General features: G+C 38.3%; 1 long non-coding RNA gene across 4 annotated transcripts in view; it reads left to right on the forward strand.

The window, feature by feature from the left end:
- Positions 1-18,631, forward strand: part of LOC112665090 (uncharacterized) — a 57,812-nt gene that overhangs the window by 12,159 nt on the left and 27,022 nt on the right. For 2 of the 4 annotated variants that reach the window (XR_004805921.2, XR_007403300.1), the window contains exon 2: positions 5,648-5,757. This is a non-coding gene — a long non-coding RNA (uncharacterized LOC112665090). Of the gene's footprint in view, positions 1-5,647; positions 5,758-12,988; positions 13,032-13,635; positions 13,845-18,631 lie in introns of those variants that run through there. The other 2 variants (XR_003140209.3, XR_003140208.3) reach the window with 2 other exon arrangements.

The raw sequence follows: 18,631 nt of genomic DNA on the forward strand, positions 1-18,631 counted from the left end.
TATTTTTATCAGGCAGACATATTAGTACTGACAATGATCTTTTTATCTTATTTTTTTAAGATTTTATTTATTTATTCATGATAGACACACAGAGAGAGGCAGGGACATAGGTAGAGACATAGGCAGAGGGAGAAGCAGGCTCCGCACAAGAAGCCTGATGTGGGACTCAATCCCAGGACCTTGGGATCATGACCTGAGCCGAAGGCAGATGCTCAACCACTGAACAACCCAGGTGCCCCAATGGTGATTTTTTAAGGGAAAGAAAAAAATAAATACTAAAATGTCTTGCAGTATGCTAAGAGTCTTTGAGACTTTTGTTATGATGGCTTGATATATTTTAATTATTCAGATGCCTAAGGAGAATCTGGGTGATATCAGAGTTTCCTGTTGTTGTTTGATTTTATCATTTTGGGATAAGAGAGAATAACTGAAATTGTGTTATTACTGTAGCATTCTCTCTCTCTCTTTTTTTTTTTTTTTTTTGTAGCATTCTCTTAAGTTCAGTGTTCTTTTCCAAAGCAGTGGCAGTGCATTGTTAGAAGTTAAAATAAGCATATAGAATTCTACCCTCCAACCAACAAAGTTTAGCTAGAATTGTGGTAACTTCTTAGGGATTTACAAAAATGTCCCTGAACTTTGTGTCCTTCAAGTTTAGCTTTGCTTTTAATTTGATGTAGTACACAGTCTGAATTGATTTGGTTTGTAATTTATATGGTAAGCCTCAGCATAGGGAGCAGGTTTTGACATGTACTGGAAGCTTACACTGCCTTCTCAATACTTAGGAAATAATAATTAATGGTTAGGTATTGGGTACTTGGCACAAAACTCTAAGTATAATTAGCTTTAAGAGCTATTTTGGTGCATGATGAAAGTGAGATGTGAAACATTTTTCATGGCTTCTTAGAAGGAGTTGGGAATGTATCCAGTGGTTGAGACATGTTGAAATTTGCAATACGTAAGTGTAGTTACCTGATGAATGTGAAAGTCAGGTGATTTCCATGTTAAGAGTTGTAAAAACATTTATACTAAAATTAATGTCAGGAGGATTGGATTAAGAATTTAGATGCCCCCAAATTAAATCACACATGTGTGAAATTAAAACTAAGACAAAACACCAAAATACACTCTCTAACCTTAAAATCAGAAAGTTCACTAAGTTCTATGATTTATTTGTCTTGTAATTTTGCCTTTTTCTTTTGACCTCTCAAGTACTGAAGTATTTCTAAATAATTGTGTGTGTGTGCGCGTGTGTGTGCATGTGTGAATGCCTCATATGCATGCTCACACACATGCAGATAGATACGCGAGCTAAAGGGCATGCCATTGCTGCCAGTACCCTAAGAATGTGCTTGGTTTGCTTTTTGGATAATCCACAGTGGGTACACCATGTTCTTTAGAACTCAGAATGTGAAGTAAATCGTGTGGACTTTCCAATTACAGAAAGTTTGAATAGATAAGTTGGCAACCAAGAAGGCTACACCAAGGGGCAACTCTTTTATGACTCCTCAAGAGACAGAGCTGTGCCTGGTATCTGTCTTCTATCAGTGTAGTAGGGGCTCAGTTTCATATTGGAGCATAAGAATCTTGCTCCAATATGATCCTGATTGAGGAGCAAGAGAGCAGTTCTTGAAGGGCCTCTTTATGTATTGGTCTCTAACTTCACCAAAAACGCTTTTCGTTATTCTCCCCCCAGATTTGGAATATTTTTTTAAAATGCATTCGAAATTTGAAGATTTGTTGTATATAAATGCATATTAAAATGCCCTTTAAGAAAATAAATTGAGGAAATAATCTTCAGAGTTAAACTATCAGAATACAACATTGTAGGAAAAAAAATAGTTAAAAATTAAGGAAATGGAATGGCTCCAGATCTGAGCAAATTGTAACTGTAGATGTTAAGGGTGCAATCTGAAAGCAACGGGGCTTTGTTAGTCTGGGATTTTTTTTGTTTTTGTTTTCTTAAGATTTTATTTTATTTTTGTTTTTGTTTTCTTAAGATTTTATTTATTTGGTAGAGAGAGAGAGAGAGAGAGATGGAGCATGAGTAGGGGAGAGGGGCAGAGGGAAAGGCAGGCTCCCCACTGAATGGAGAGCCCAATGAGTGGCCTCCATCTCAGGACCCTGAGATCATGACCTGAACCAAAGGCAGATGCTTAACCAACTGAACCACCCAGGTGCCCCTGGGGAGATTTTCATAAAAGGAGAATCTCTGAGATAAATCTTGGCAGTTCCCATCCACCTACTACTGTCCTAGGAAGAGGAAATCTCAGACTTGTATTTATAGTTTTATTGGCAAGGCCATGTTTATTGAGAAGGGTACTTCCTGCCTAGTTTAGTCAGGTCACATTAAATTTTCAAGTTGCTACCCGCCCCTAGTATGATTCCAGGCTTAGCAAGCAACATTCTCATCACAATCTGGTTCCTTGTGTTACCCCACAGGGAAGAAACGTGTTGGTTACATTTAGAGTGCTCTTCTGGCCCATGCTATTGTGATCATTCTCAGTACAAATTGATACAACGTCCTAGTTTGTTCATCAGTGAATTTGAATCAGGAGAGATGATCACAGATGGGCTTTTATGGGGTTTCATAGCCAGCAAGACCTAGAGCCAAGGAACTTTACCAAGGAATGTGGCCTTTAGATTTCTGAAGGGCTGAGACTGTGTCTAGTTCATCTCTATCCCCAGCTTGAAACACAGGGCCTGGGACCCAGTAGGACCTCAGTGCTCATTTTACCTCGATTAGACATTCCTTAATAGTAAAGCCCATGTTACAACTATAATCTCATTTTAGAGTTACTTAAAAGCATATGTTCATCAATGAGAGATCTGAACAATACTTTTAAAAAGTTACATATTCTGGGATCCCTGGGTGGCGCAGCGGTTTGGCGCCTGCCTTTGGCCCAGGGCGCGATCCTGGAGACCCGGGATCGAATCCCACATCAGGCTCCCGGTGCATGGAGCCTGCTTCTCCCTCTGCCTATGTCTCTGCCTCTCTCTCTCTCTCTGTGACTATCATAAATAAAAATAGAAAAAAAATTTTAAAAAAATTACATATTCTTTTAAAAGGTTACACATTTTTTAAAAAGATTTTTTAAAAGGTTACACTTTTTTTGGTTACACATTAAAAAAAACAAAACAGTAAAATGTAGCTATCCATATTACAGTTACTTAGAGAAAACTATTGTTAACTTTTTGGTATATATCCTTAGAGACTTTTTTTACACATTAAAAAAAATCTATCTATATATTTTTTTCTTACAAAATGGAATCTTACCATTAAGCAGATTTGTAGCTTGCCTTTAAAAAAAACTATATGCTGAAAACTGATTTCATATCAATATGTAATCTATGGCATAACTTTAGTGACTGAATAATATTCCTTAGCATATGGATATACCATGATTTAAACATTCTACTGTTCATCATTTAACGTATTCATTTCTTTGTTATTACAACTAACACTTTATTTTTTTAAATATTCTATTTCTATTTATTTATTTGAGAGAGAGAGAGCACGTGAGTTGAGGGGAGGAGCAGAGGGACAAGGAGACTCCCCTCTGAACAAGGAGCCTGATGCGGGTCTGAATCCCAGGACCCCGGGATCATGACCTAAGCCCAAGGCAGATGCTTAACCAACTAAGCCACCCAGGGGCCCTATAACCGACACTTTAAAGAAGATATTTATCATTTATTTAGAATGAATTTCTAGTGGAGATATTGCTAGGTTAAAGTATATGCATGTTTTAAAGCTTTTGATATATAGCCAAATCATCCTCTAGAAAAACTCCCATTAATTTATTAATCTCCTAGCAGTGTTTTGGAGTGTCCCATTTTACCCCTTTAAGCTTTCTGCACCTTAACATTACTTGAGATCCCAGGAACTTAGGGCAACTTATAACCCACAGGATCCTTAGCAACTAATTGGTACCCCAGATGCAGGTTTTCTTTTTCTTTTTCTTTTTCTTTTTCTTTTTCTTTTCTTTTCTTTTTTTTCTTTCTTTTCTTTTCTTTTTTTTTTCTTTTCTTTTCTTTTCTTTCTTACAGATATACAGGTTTTCTGATTAGCCCCACCATGCTCCTCCAATTCCAACTATTGTCCCTCGACACTTGAGCTCTAGCATCTCCCACTCCCTCCCTCCCTTCTCCCTCCTTTCCTTCTGGGTCTTGAAATTCTTTCAGGGAAGCTCTGAATAGGTTGTCAGGTATGATTACCAAATAAAATGCATTTATTTATTTATTTATTTATTTATTTATTTATTTATTTATTTATTTATTATTATTTTTTAATAAAATGCTTTTAGCCTTTAGCTCCCACCGCACTTTGCTCCACCCTTATCGGTAAGGCCCCCAAATCCCTTGACGGGTACTAAATTTCTCCCTGCTAGGGAATGGGGTTTGCGTGTGGAAATCCTTGCGCTCCCTCTAGCGGTTAAAGTGCGCATCCAGCACTGATGACAAAGTCCGCGCGTGTGTTGGATTGTTGTTGCTGTTCTAGTGTTAACGTCAGGAAACTTAGGGTGTCGCTTTCCCTCTCCAGGAAGCTTAGCAGAGTATCGGAAATGTCCTGTCTGTACCTTTCTGCAGCTGATTCTTGAACCCTTGCTAGTTTTCCAGTTGAGGCTTATGCAATAGAGAGGTAGTTCAGCCCTCTCACAAATGTTCGCTCCTTTGATGTTCTACCCAGGGAGCCAGTTATGTCAAGATGTTCTATCAAATGCAGCCCAAGTGTTTTTTCAGATGTGCTGTGGACCAGTGCATGGGACTCTCCTAGAGTATTTTTTTAAAATGAAGTGGGTTTTTTTTTTTTTTTTTTTTTGAGCCCTGCCCCAAACCTCTGAACCAGAATTTCAGGGATATGGATGGAACTAGAGGACACTTTGCTAAGCGAAATAAGTCAGTTAGAGAAAGACTGTCATCATATGATCTCACTCCTATGTGGAATTTAAGAAACAAAACAGATGAACATCAGGGAAGGGAAGGAAAAATAAAATAGGATGAAAATAGAGAGGGAGGCAAAGCATAAAAGACGTTGAACGCTAGGAAACAAACTGAAGGTTGCTGGAGGGGAGATGGGTGAGGGGATGGGGTAACTGGGTGATGGGCATTAAGGACGGCATGTGATGTAATGAGCACTGGGTGTCATATGCAACTGATGAATCACTAAATTCTACCTCTGAAACTAATGGAAGGAAGGAAGGAAGGAAGGAAGGAAGGAAGGAAGGAAGGAAGGAAGGAAGGAAGGAAGGAAAGAAAGAAAAAGAAAGAGAAAGAGAAAGAGAAAGAGAAAAAGAAAAAGAAACAAAAAGAAAAAGAAAGAATTTCAGGGGTGGAATGGGGAGGGGGCAGTGATGAGGAGGCAATTATTAGGCACATTAAGTTTGAAAACCAGTGCTGTACACTCCTTGAGAAGGCATTTCTCTGTTTGATGTCTCATTAACAGTCATGGTGCGTGATACTATAATCAAACTCCTCAGGGTTATATTCGCAGTGAGCACACTATAATAATGTAACATACCAGGCTTTCACGCTAAAAACAGAACACAGTATCTACCCTTCCTTTATTTAATCCCTTGAATCTACATCCTCAATTATGTAGAAAATGTTTTCCTTCTCCTTTTAAAATATTTATTTGTTTATTTACTTAAAGCAGGCTCCAGGTCCAACATGGAACCCACCGTGGGGCTTGAACTCATGATTCTGAGATGGAGACCTGAGCTGAGATCAAGCGTCAGATGCTTAACTGACTGAGCCACCCAGGTGACCCTCTTTCTCTCTTTTTAGAAATATTATTCTAAAAAAAAAAAAAAAAAAAAAAAAGAAATATTATTCTGTTCAGTCTAAATAGAGGGGTCTTTTTTTTTCTTAAGATTTTATTTATTTATTCATGAGAGAACCAGAAAGAGAGGCAGAGACATAGGGAGAGGGAGAAGCAGCCTCCCTGCAGGGAGCAACTCAGGACTCGATCCCAGGACCCCGGGATCACGACCTGAGCCAAAGGCAGACACTCAACCACCGAGCCACCCAGGTGTCCCTGAATACAGGGGTCTTATTTACTCCTTCAGATACTCCAAAGTTGGGTTAACTTAGCTCAAATCTCTGAAATGTCCACACCTTTCTGAAGTTCAGGAAACCATCAGAAATAGGCCCTTCCCACCAAATTTAGAAAGCATAATCAACCATGCATAAATATAACTGCCTGTGATCAATGCATAATTTCTCTTTGGACACATGTTTAAAATGCACATTCATAGGCTTCACTCCCAAATTTTCTGGTTTGGTTGACCTTGGTTGAAGCCAGGAATCTGTGGTTTTTCTTTTTTCTTTTTTTTTTAAGATTTTATTTATTCATGAGAGACACAGAGAGACAGAGAAAGAGAGAGAGAGAGACAGAGACACAGGCAGAGGGAGAGGCAGGCTCCATGCAGGGAGCCCGATGTGGGACTCGATCCCAGGTCTCCAGGATCATGCCCTGGGCCGAAGGCGCGCTAAACCGCTGAGCCACCCAGGCTGCCCAGGAATCTGTGTTTTATCTTAAAGTGACACTGATGCAAGTGATCCTCAGACTACATTTTAAGAAACATTGCCTTGTATGTCAGAGTTTCCTAAACAAATACAGTATTGCTAGAGTATTTTATAACCAAGTCCCTTATAAATCTTACAAACTAGAGTTCTAAGCAAATATTTAATGTTAATCTGCAGAAAGAAAGTAGACTTGGGATAATAAATAGTGGCATAGAGGCCATAATTTCACCTTTCCCCTCTTATTTCCCATAGCTCTAACCTTTATTGCAGTAAAATATACATAACATAAAATTTGCCACTTTAATCATTTGTAAGTATAAAATTCAGTGGCATTAATTATACTCACAATGCTATATAATCACCATCACTATCTATTTTCAAAACTTTTTATTACCTCCAACAAAAACTCTGTATGCATTTAGCAATTGCCTGTTGTCCTCATTCCCCCAGCCCCTGGTAATTTCTAACCTACATTTTGCCTCTGTGAATTTGTTTATTCTAGATATTTCACATAGGTGGAATCCTTCAGCATGTTTCCTCTTTAGTCTGGCTTATTTCACTTAGTATGTTTCAAAGTTTTTCCACATTGCAGCATGCATCAGAACTTCATTCTTGGAGCACCTGGGTGGCTCAGTTGGTTAAGTGTCTGCCTTCCATTCAGGTCATGATCTCAGGCTCCTGGGACTGAGCCCTGCATCAGGCTCCCTGCTCATTGGGGAGTCTGCTTTTCCCTCTGCCTCCTTTCTCCTGCTCATGCTCTATCTCTCTCTCTCAAATAAATAAATATAACCTTAAAAAAATAACTTCATTCTTTCTTTGGCTAAATAATATTATATTGTGTGTGTATGCCACAATTTGTTGATCCTTTCATCTAGTGAGGGATATTTAGCTTGTTTCCACCTGTTGGCTATTGTGAATAACGCTGCAGTGGATGCTGGAGTACAACTATCTGTCCCTGTTTTTGGTTCTTTTGAGTGTGCATCTAAGAGTACAATTGCAGGGTTGTATGGTAAATCTATGTTTAACTTCTTGAAGACCACCAAACTGTTTCCCACAACTGTTCCATTTTTTTAAAAGATTTTATTTATGGGATGCCTGAGTGGCTCAGTGGTTGGGCATCTGCCTTCAGCTCAGGGCATGGTCCCAGAGACCAAGGATCGAGTCCCACATTGGGCTGCACTGGGGGAGCCTGCTTCTCCCTCTGTCTATGTCTCTGCCTCTCTCTATGTGTCTCTCATGAATAAATAAATAAAATCTTAAAATAAAATAAAATATTTTATTTATGAGAGAAAGAGAGAGGGGGAGAGGGGAAAACAAGCATGAGCAGGGGAGGAACAGAGGGAGAGGGAGAAGCAGACCTCCAGTTGAGCAGGGAGCCCTACATGGGGCTGAATCCCAGGACCCTGAGATCATGACCTGAGCTGAAGGCAGCCGCTTAATTGACTGAGTCACCCAGGCACCCCTCACAACTGTGCCATTTTACATTCCCATCAGCAATGGTTGGGCACTCCAGCTTCTTCTTCCAGCTTGTCCTTTCCAACACTTGTTATTTTCTCTTTCCTTTGATAGTTGCCAACCTGATGGATGTGCAGTGGTATCTCATTGTAGTTTTGATTTGCATTATCCTCATGATTAGTGATGTGGAGCATCTTTTTGTATGCTTACTGGCCATTTGTATGTCTTCTCTGGACAAATGCTTATTTAAGTCCTTTGCCCATTTTTGAATTGGGTTATTTGTTTTGTCGTTGAGTTATAGGAGTTCTCTCTATATTTTGGATGTTAATCCCTTATCAGATGTAGTTCTGCAAATATTATCCCTCATTCTGTGGGTTGCCTTTTAATTCTGTTCATATTGTCTTTTGATGCACAGAATTTTTAAAGTTGCATGAATTCCAACTTGTCTACTTTTTATTCTGTTGCTGTGCCTTTGGTGTCACAGCCAAGGAATCACTGCCAAATCCCACACTGTGAAGCTTTTGCTGTGTGTCTTCTTCTAACAGCTTTATAGTTTTAAGTCTTATATTTAGGTCTTTCCCCAGTTTTGAGTTAATTTTTGTATATGGTGTTAGGTAAGGGTCCAACTTGATTCTTTTGCATTCGGGTATCTAGTTTTCCCAGCACCATTTGTAGAAAAGACTGTCTTTTGTCCATTGAATGGTCTGGGCACCTTTATCAGGAATCATTTAGCCAAATGGGGAGGCTGGTTGGCTCAGTTACGTGTCTGCCTTCAGCTCAAATCATGATCTCAGGGTCCTGGGATCGAGCCCTGTGTCAGGCTCTGCACTCAGCGAGAGTTTGCTTTTCCCTCTCCCTGCTGGTGCTCTTTCTCTCTCAAATAAAGAAAATCTTAAAAAAAAAAAATCATTGACCATATATTGAAGGTTTATTTCTGGGCTTTCTGTTTAATTTCATTTGTCTCTATGTTTATCTTTATGCCAGTACCACCTTGTTTTGGTCACTGTACTTTTGTAGTATGTCTTGAAATCAAGAACTGTGTTTTAGCCTTATTCTTATTTTTTTTAAAGATGTTATTTATTTATTCATAGAGACACAGCTAGAGAGAGAGAGAGGCAGAGACACAGGCAGAGGGAGAAGCAGGCACCATGCAGGGAGCCTGATGTGGGACTTGATCCCAGGTCTCCAGGATCACACCCCGGGCTGCAGGCGGCGCTAAACCGCTGCGCCACCGGGGCCGCCTCTATTCTTCTTTTTCAAGATTGTTTTGGATCTTTAGGATCCTTTGAGATTCTATATGAATTTTAGGATGGGTTTTTCTATTTCTGCAAAAAATATGGCATTTTGATGAGATTGCATTGAATCTGTAGATTGCTTTGGGTATTATTGACATTTTACTAATACTAAATCTGGTAATCCATGAACATGGGTCATTTCCCTTTATTTATGTCTTCTTTAATTTCTTTCAGCAATGTTTTATTGTTTTCATTGTACAAATCATTCACCTCCTTGGTTAAATTAGTTTCTTAGTATTCTTTTTGATTTTATTGTAAATAGAATTGTTTTTGTAATTTTTTTTCAGATTGTTCATTGTTAGTATAGAGAAATGCAACTGATTTTTGTGCATTGATTTTGTATCCTGCTACTTCACTGAATTCATTTATTAGTTATAACTGGGTTTTTTGATATGTGTGTAGCCCAGGGTTTCTACATATATGATCATATCATTTGCAAACAGAGATAATTTTGCTCTCCCTTTCTAATATGAATGTCTTTTATTTCTTTTCTTGCCTAATTCTTCTGGCTAGAAATTTCAGTACTATGTTGAACAGAAGAAGTGAAAGCAGGCATCCTTGTCTTGTTCTTAATCTTAGAGGAAAACCTTTCAGTCTTTCACCATTGAGTATGATTTTCACTATGAGTTTTTTGTATGTAGCTCTTATTATATAGAGGTAGTTTCTTCTATCTCTAGATTGTTGAGTGTTTTTATCATGAAAAGATGTTGAATTTTCTCAGATTTCATGAAACGAAATATTGGTTTCCAACTATTATTGTAAAACTGTCTATTTTCTCCCTTTAATTCTGTCATTTTTTTAAAAGATTTTATTTATTTATTCATGAGAGACAGAGAGAGAGGCAGAGACACAGGCAGAGGGAGAAGCAGGCTCCATGCAGGGAGCCCGATGCGGAACTCCATCCCAGAACTCTGGGATCATGCCCTGAGCGAAAGACAGACGCTCAACCACTGAACCACCAAGGCGTCCCTAATTCTGCCAGTTTTTACTTCATATATTTTGATGGTCTGTAATTACGTGCATAAATGCTTATAATTGCTTTGTCTTCTTGATGCATTGAACTTTTGTTATTAATATATAATGTCCTTCTTTGTCTTTTACAAACTTTGTGACTTAAAGTCTATTTTGTCTCATATTAGTATGGCCACCCTTACTCTCTTTGGTTACTATTTGCACAGAATATCTTTTTTTTTTTCAGAATATCTTTTTCTATCCTTCCATTTTCAATCGGTTTGTGCCTTTAGATCTAAAGTGAGTCTTTTTACATAATATATATTCATATCATGTGTTTTTATCCATTCTGTCAATCTGTCTTTAATCTATTTACATTTAAAGTAATTACTGATAAGGAGAGACTTCTGTCATTTTACTATTTGTTTTCTATAAGCCCTATAGATTTTTTGTCCCTCATTTACTGTACTACTGTCTTCTTTTACATTTAGTTGATTTTTTTGGGTAGTGAAATGTTTAAATTCCTTTCTCATTTCCTTTTTTGTATATTTTGGTGGTTACCATGGGATTGCATATAATATCCTAAATTTATAACACTCCAATTTGAATTTATACCAAATTAACTTTAATAACCTATACAACTTTGAACCTTTACAGTTTCATACTCACCCCTTTCAATTGTTGATGCCACAAAATTGCATCTTTATACATTGTTTGCCCCAAAACATAAAGTAAAAATTCTTTTAAATACAGTAGTCTCTTAAATTATGTAGGAAATGAAATGTGGAGTTATAAACTAAAGTTATAATAAAATTAGCTTATATACAAATATATTTTATAATGTAATAACTACATGAATCATGTAGAAAATAAAAAGTAGAGTTATAAACTATTGTTACAATAATGCTAGCTTTTATAATTGCCTATGTATTTATTTTTATTGAGGGAGATTTCTATTTCTTCATATGGCTTAAAGTTACTATCTAGTGTCCTTTCATTTCACTCTGCAGGATTCCCTTGAGCATTTCTTGAAGGGCAGATCTAGTGGTTGCAAATTCACTCAGCTTTTGTTTATCAGTAATGTATCAATTTCTCCACTTTTGAAGGACAGTTTTGCCGGATATAGAATTCTTGGTTGACATTTTTTTTTCTTTTAGCACTTTGAATATATTTGCCTCCAAATTTTCTGAGAAATCTGCTGATAGTCTTCCTCCTTATGTGCAGTGAATTGCTTCTCTCTTGCTGCTGTCAAGATTCTCTTTTTGTCTTTTGAAAATTTAATTATAACATGCTTTGGTGTGAATCTATTTTGGTTCATCTTATTGAGAGTTCACTGACCTTGGATGTTTATATTCATATATTTCATCAAATTTGCAAAGTTTTCAGCCAATATTTGCTCAGATATTCTCTCTCTCCCTTTCTTCTTTTTCTGAGACTCCCACTCTGTTTAGTGGTGTCCCACAGCTCTCTTAGGTTCTATTCATCCTTTCCAGTCTTTTTTCTTTTTGTTCCTTAGAATCAATACTTTCCATTGTCATTTTCCTGTTTGCTGATTCTCTCTTGCTTGCTCAAATCTGCCTTTGAATTCCAACAGTGAAGTTTTAAATTTTACTTATTGTACTTTTCAGTTCCAGAATGTCTTTTAGTTTTCTTCTTAGGTTTCCTATTTCTTTATTGATATTTCTATTTTATTCATACATCATTTTTTGACTTTTTAGATTTTTGAGCATCTTTAAGACAGTTGTTTTAAAGTGTTTGTCTAGTAGATTTGCCATCAGATTTTTTCAGGGACAGTCCCTGTTGATTTAAATTTCTCCTTTGAATGGGTTACATTTTCCTATTTTGTTGTATGCCTTGTAATTTTTTTCTTGAAACTAGATATATATATTTTTAAGTATTTATTTATTTGAGACAGAGAGAGAGAGAGAGAGAGAGAGACTGAGTGAGCAGGGTGTGGGGACTTAGGCAGAGGGAGAGAATCTTGAAGCAGACTTCCTGCTGAGCGGGGGGCCCAATGTAGGGCTTTATGGGACATCCCATGAGATCTTGGCCTGAGCCAAAACCAAGAGCCAGACACTTAACTGACTGAATCACATAGGCACCCCAAAACTGGGACATTTGAATCTAATAATGTGATAACACTTGAAATCAGATTTCTCCCCTTTCCCAAGGGTTTGCACTTTTTGTTGTTATTGTTTGTTTATTGCTTTAAAAAAATTATTGGAGTCTGACTCTGTGTCAGGGACCTACATGAGGTATACACTTAAGATCTTCGCTGGTCTTTCCTGAGCCTACAATTTTCCCTGGGCATGCATGGCCACTTTCTAATTTCCCCATTTATGCAATTGTTTTTGAATGTCCTAGTCTTTAATGTGTGGCCCCTAAAAGGGGAAACAGAGAAAAATAAAGGGGAAAAAGCCCTTTAAATCCCCTAACCAGGAGAGGTAGGGGTTTGCAACAATGGGGGTAGGTGCAACAACAATGACCACCCACCTCTTTGTACCTCTGAGATCAGAAGCAGCAATCTATAATCAAAACAGATCCTTGATACTTGGAGGGAAATTTATGCCTATGCTGGCTTCTACAAGCTGTGTGTAGCTACTTTAGGAGGCTGTATAGCTGCTTACTGTGGGGCTGAGGGTCGGGAATGGGTAGTTGCTCTTGTGCAAAGAACTGAAATTAACCAAACTTACCATCCAAGACTTCCCCTGGAATTTTCAAGCCTTTAGTAGAATCCAGAGTTCCAAAGTTATTACATCAGACAGATTCTGTCATCAACTGCTGTCCTGCTGGGGAGACAAATTACTGGTACTTTTTCTTTTGCCATATTACCATAATCCTCTTCCACATTTCCTCCTTGTTTTTCCCTAGTAATTTTGGATTGTATCCTGCATATTGTAGACAATATGTTGTAGAGACTCTGGATTCTCTTTTATTTCTCCAAAAAAAATTTTTTTAAGTAAACTATGCCCAAGTGGGGCTCAAACTCATGACCCCAAGATCAAGAGTCACATGTTCTACTGATTGAGCCAGCCAGGTGCCCCTGCTTTGTTTTGTTTGCTTTGCTAGTGGTTTAACTAGGCAGCTTATTTAGGTAGACTCAAGCTTCTGCCTTTGAAAGAGAGAAGAAACTTTGTTTCTTCTGTTGTGGGCAGCCGCTGAAATCTCAGTTCAGCAGCTTTTTCAGTGTTAGCTGGGCTGCATAGAATCTGCCCTACACAAATGTGGTTCAAGGTCAGACAGAGATAGGGGCAGAATTTTTACACAGAACCCTGCTTTTCAGCTCTCTCCTTTTTGTGATTTTCCCTTTTTCTATTTGAGAGCTATTGTCGCCTCGCTTCTCTTCCCTTCCTTCCTTCCTTCCTTCCTTCCTTCCTTCCTTCCTTCCTTCCTTCCTTCCTTCCTTCCTTCTTTCCTTCCTTCCTTCCTTCCTTCCTTCCTTCCTCCCTTCCTTATTTATTTATTTTTAAAGGAGAGAGAGAAAGGGGAGGGACAGAGGGAGAGAATCTCCAGCAAACTCCTCATTGGTGTGGGCCTGCTGCGGGCCCAATCTTACCACCCTGAGATCATGACCCTGAGATCATGGCCTGAGCCTGAGGCTTAACTGACTGAGCCACCCAGGTACTCCATCACTCTTCTCTTTTCTCTCTTTCTTTCTCCCTTTCTTTCTCTTTTCTTTCTTTCTTTCTTTCTTTCTTCTTTCTTTCTTTCTTTCTTTCTTTCTTTCTTTCTTTCTTTCTTTCTTTCTTTCTTTCTCCTTCTCTCTCTCTCTCTCTCTTTAATTTATTTATTCATGGGAGACAGAGAGAGAGAGAGAGAGGCAGAGACATAGGTAGAGGGAGAAGCAGGCTCCATGTGGAGACCGATGCGGAACTTGATGCTGGACTCTGTCCCAGGACCCTGGGATCAGGACCTGAGCCAAGGGCAGACGCTCAACCACTGAGCCACTCAGGTGCCTCTCTTCTGTTTCTTATTCAAGTTTTATTTGGGATGCCTGGGTGGCTCAGCGGTTGAGCTGAGTGTCTGCCTTTGGCTCAGGGCCGTGATCCTGGGACTAGGGATTGAGTCCCACATCAGACTCCCTGTGAGGAGCTGGCTTCTCTCTCTGTCTCTCATGAATAAATAAATAAAATCTTTAAAAAAAAGTTTTACTATCCCACACAGGGCCAACTGGCACCTTCCCTCAAGTTAAAAGTGTAACAAGGAGAAACTTATTCAGAGCCATTACCTTTTTTCAAATGTAAATGTCCCTACTGCCTACTTTTCCCCTGAGTTTTGTCTTTCTCCAGTGCTTCCAAGGTGTTTTTTTCACATTTTTTCTCAGAATTTATACTTATTATCTACTAGAAAGTTGATTTGATAGGAACTACTCCATCATTACCTTATATTTATACAATTATAAATAATTAATAATGGTTAATTTCTCATTTGGTTGGAGTTCTTCTCTGAAGTGGTTTAGGATAGGCTCTTATATATCTGAAACATATTTTTGTTGTGTTTACAAGTCAATGGCAACTTCTTTTTTTTAAAGATTTTATTTATTTATTCATGAGACACAGAGAGAGAGAGAGAGGCAGAGACATAGGCAGAGGGAGAAGCGGGCTCCCCATCAGGAGCCCCATGCAGGAATCAATCCCAGGACCCCGGGGGATCACCCCCTGAACCGAAGGCAGATACTCAACCACTGAGTCACCCAGGTGTCCCCAATAGCAACCTCTACTAGTATTGAATTCTGAGGAGTTTGGTGAGATCCAGTATGTCCTCCACCACATGGCCCTCCTTTAGGCATTTCCTCAGCTGTTTTTTTTTTTCTCCAGGCGGTTTCTTCTGGTTTTTAATTCTATTTTTCTAAAACTATTCTTATATTGCTCTTTATATGCTATCTATTGACTTCATATTACAGAATAACAGGATTTAGCACACTTAACATTCCCTTCCTTCCCTTCATCCTCCCAATATATTTGCTTCACATTTTTAAAAATCAATATTTATAATATGTTTGTATTGTTATACTACTGATTATATAACTTTTTAGCTATACTGGAATTAATAATTGCCTGTAGGTTGTTTTAGTAATTTTCTATGTAATAATTACTAGTTCAACCATAAACTCTCCAATAGAATTGTGATGCCCCCTCTGAATCCCATACAAATAATTATTCTTGCTTTCAGCTGTGTCTGATATTACTGTGTCTGGGTGCTGCAAGTTTCCTGACACCTTGTCTTCTGCTAGAGTGGGAAAGAGGATCCACTTGTCTCTGCAGAATGTAGTTTTATGGATATGAGCAAGCCACTTAAAGTTTTTCAACCAGTTCTTCTCTTCAGCACTGCATTAATTTCTGCCTTTGGAGATAACTGGTGCCTCCAGATTCTGGGCATTTACAAAATACTGTAGTGATTTCAGCTTTCTTCTCATTAGCATATCCCTGTGGTACTAAGCTTTCACAATTCTAGCAACTCCTTTATCCAATTTTTATCTTCTAAAAATTTGTTGACATCTCTTGTCTGTGTCTGTATTATTTATTTGTTTTGCTCTTCCAAATCCATTCTTTTTTTGCACTGCACTGTGTGAGAGAGGATACTTCTATGGACTTAGGCTCCCTTGACTTTTGGCTAACAGTTGGATTCGGCTAATTGGAGGTACTGTCAGAAGACTGGAGAGTGGGAGGAGATAGAATTGTAGATGTAAGAGTATTTATTCCCATTGCGGTCTTCTCCCCACATACTTCCTCCCTGGGATGCCATAGTTTTGGTGATGGCACAATACTTTTTACTTAACTCTATGGCTCCTAGAGGGTTCTTTTCTTCTATGCCTAGAGCTCTTACCAGGTTGCAGTAATCATTCTCTCCACTTGCCCCCTAGAGGTCCACTGAATGTTATTCAGAAACTGTCATCATCTCCGTCCCTTGCTGGTTCTCTTAATCCTGCCCCCACCTCTGTAAATAGTTTTCTTATTAAATTCTATTAAATTCTCATTTGAATGTGCCAATCTGTTTTCTGCCAGAACTCTGACTGCTACATCGCTGTTCATGTTCTCTCTCTACTGTTTATTCATTTCAAAATTTTATTCTCATTTTAGCAGAGTTTCTGGAGGCAACAGAAATAAGTGCCATATGTTCAATCTGCTATGTTTAACTGTTAGATATCCTTTTTCCAGTATCTTTTCCTATGCAGAAGTATCTATTTTCTTTGATATAACATTTTCTCCTATACCCAAAGCAGAAGATTGGAGATTTAATCTGTGGATAAATTGAAAAGAGAGGCCCCAATTCAGGGACAAGTACAGTGGTAGGCAAAGCAGAAACATCAAACTATGAAGGGTGAGATTAAGACAAAGTCCATATAATAAAGGATAATTCTCTATGTACTCTCTTGAGTCTCCTAGTGCCAAGAAAGCTGAAAGCCAGAACGTTGATAGCTCTATCCCTATGTACCCACCAATCAGAAAGTTCAGCTTTCTTCCCTGGAATAGCCCTAAAAAATCTGAGTATGTGTATCAAAATTGAATGGATGGCAAAAAAAAATCACTATATATTTGAAAAAGACTTAAACAAGAAAGACAAAGACAAACAATGCTAAATATACAAATAAGCCATAGAAGAGTCCAAAGGAAGGAAAAGCAATTCAGGACTCGGAAAAAAAACAAAGACCAACAAAACAAGAATGCTAGATTAGTCTGGGGGAAAATGGAGTGGTGGCTTAAAATTCTGAGGGCAAATTATATCCAATCTAAAATTCTATACCCAGGCAAATTATCATGCAGATAAGTAGGTAAAATCATGACACTTTTATTCAGAAACACTAAATGATATAAAAAAGGAAGAAGCCAAGAACACCAGATCCAGGGAACAAAGATTTAACACATAAGTGAGGTGAAAAAAATTCCTTGGATTTCAGTGATGGGAAGTGTCAAGATAATAGCTGGGCAGTGGGCTTCATGAGCAACCGGTACCAATAAGAGAATGAAGACAGAGGGCTCCAAGAGAGAAACTAAATGTATAGAATAGCCAATGTATTTTAATATGTTCAGAAATTATTTTTAGCTTTAATGGATAGTTTGGAATTGAAGTAGTGATATTGACATGGACAATTAAACAAACAAGAAACAAAAACCAAAGCAGGGGGGCCTGGATAGCTCAGTTGGCTAAGTGCCTGCCTTCTGCTTAGGTCATGATTCTAGGGTCCTGGGATCGAGCCCCACATCTGGCTCCCTGCTCAGTGGGGAGTCTGTTTCTCCCTCTCCCTCTGCAGCTCCCCCTTCTTGTGTACACTCTCTCTCTCTGTCAAATAAACAAATAAATAATAAAATCTTAACAAACAAACAAAACCAAAGCAATTATTTATACTGGAAAATTGTTCAAAAAGGAAATGTTATAATACACACATAATACAAGAATAGAAACTATACTAATATAAATATTAAATATTTATTTAAACAAAAATGCAATGTAACAGATCTAGGAAAATGAGAATGAGGAAGAATATTTTTTTTTGAGGAAGAATATTTAAATGAATATACAGACACATCTTAGAGATATTCAGTTCCAGACCATGGCAATAAAGCAAATATTGCAATAAAGTGAGTCAAATGAATTTTTTGGCTTTCCAGTACCTCTAAAAGTTATGTTTATACTATACTGTAGTTTGTTAAGTGTGCAATAGCATTATATCTATAAAAAAGTACATACCTTATTTTTTAAGTACTGTATTTTAAAAATACTTTTATTGCCAAAAATTGCTAACCGTCAGCTGAGATTTCAGTAAATCATAATCATGAATCACCAACCATAATGAATATAATAATGAGAAAGTTTGAAATATTGCAAAATCACCAAAATGTGACACTAGGTACATGAGGTGAGCAAATGCTGTTGGACAAATGGTTCCAGCAGACTTGATCGACACAGGGTTGCCACAAACCTTCAATTCCTAAAAAATGTATAATCTTTGAAGTGCCGGGCAGCCCAGGTGGCTCAGCGGTTTAGCGCCACCTTTGACCCAGGGGGTGATCTTGGAGATGTGGGATCGATTCCCCATCGGGCTCCCTGCATGGAGCCTGCTTCTCTCTCTGCCTGTGTCTCTGCACCTCCCTCTCTCTGTGTGTCTCTCATGAATAAATAAATAAATAAATAAAAAGAAACTCAAAGTTCCTTTAAAAAAAAATCTTCGGGGATTCCTGGGTGGCGCAGTGGTTTAGCGCCTGCCTTTGGCCCAGGGCACGATCCTGGAGACCCGGGATTGAATCCCATGTCGGGCTCCCGGTGCATGGAGCCTGCTTCTCCCTCTGCCTGTGTCTCTGCCTCTCTCTCTCTCTGTGTGACTATCATAAAAAAAAAAAAATCTTCGAAGTGCCATAATGTGAAGCACAACAAAATGAGATATGCCCTGAAGGAGATGACTTAAGAGA

Source organism: Canis lupus, chromosome 17, assembly GCF_003254725.2.
Source record: "Canis lupus dingo isolate Sandy chromosome 17, ASM325472v2, whole genome shotgun sequence".
Taxonomy (NCBI): Eukaryota; Metazoa; Chordata; class Mammalia; order Carnivora; family Canidae; genus Canis; species Canis lupus.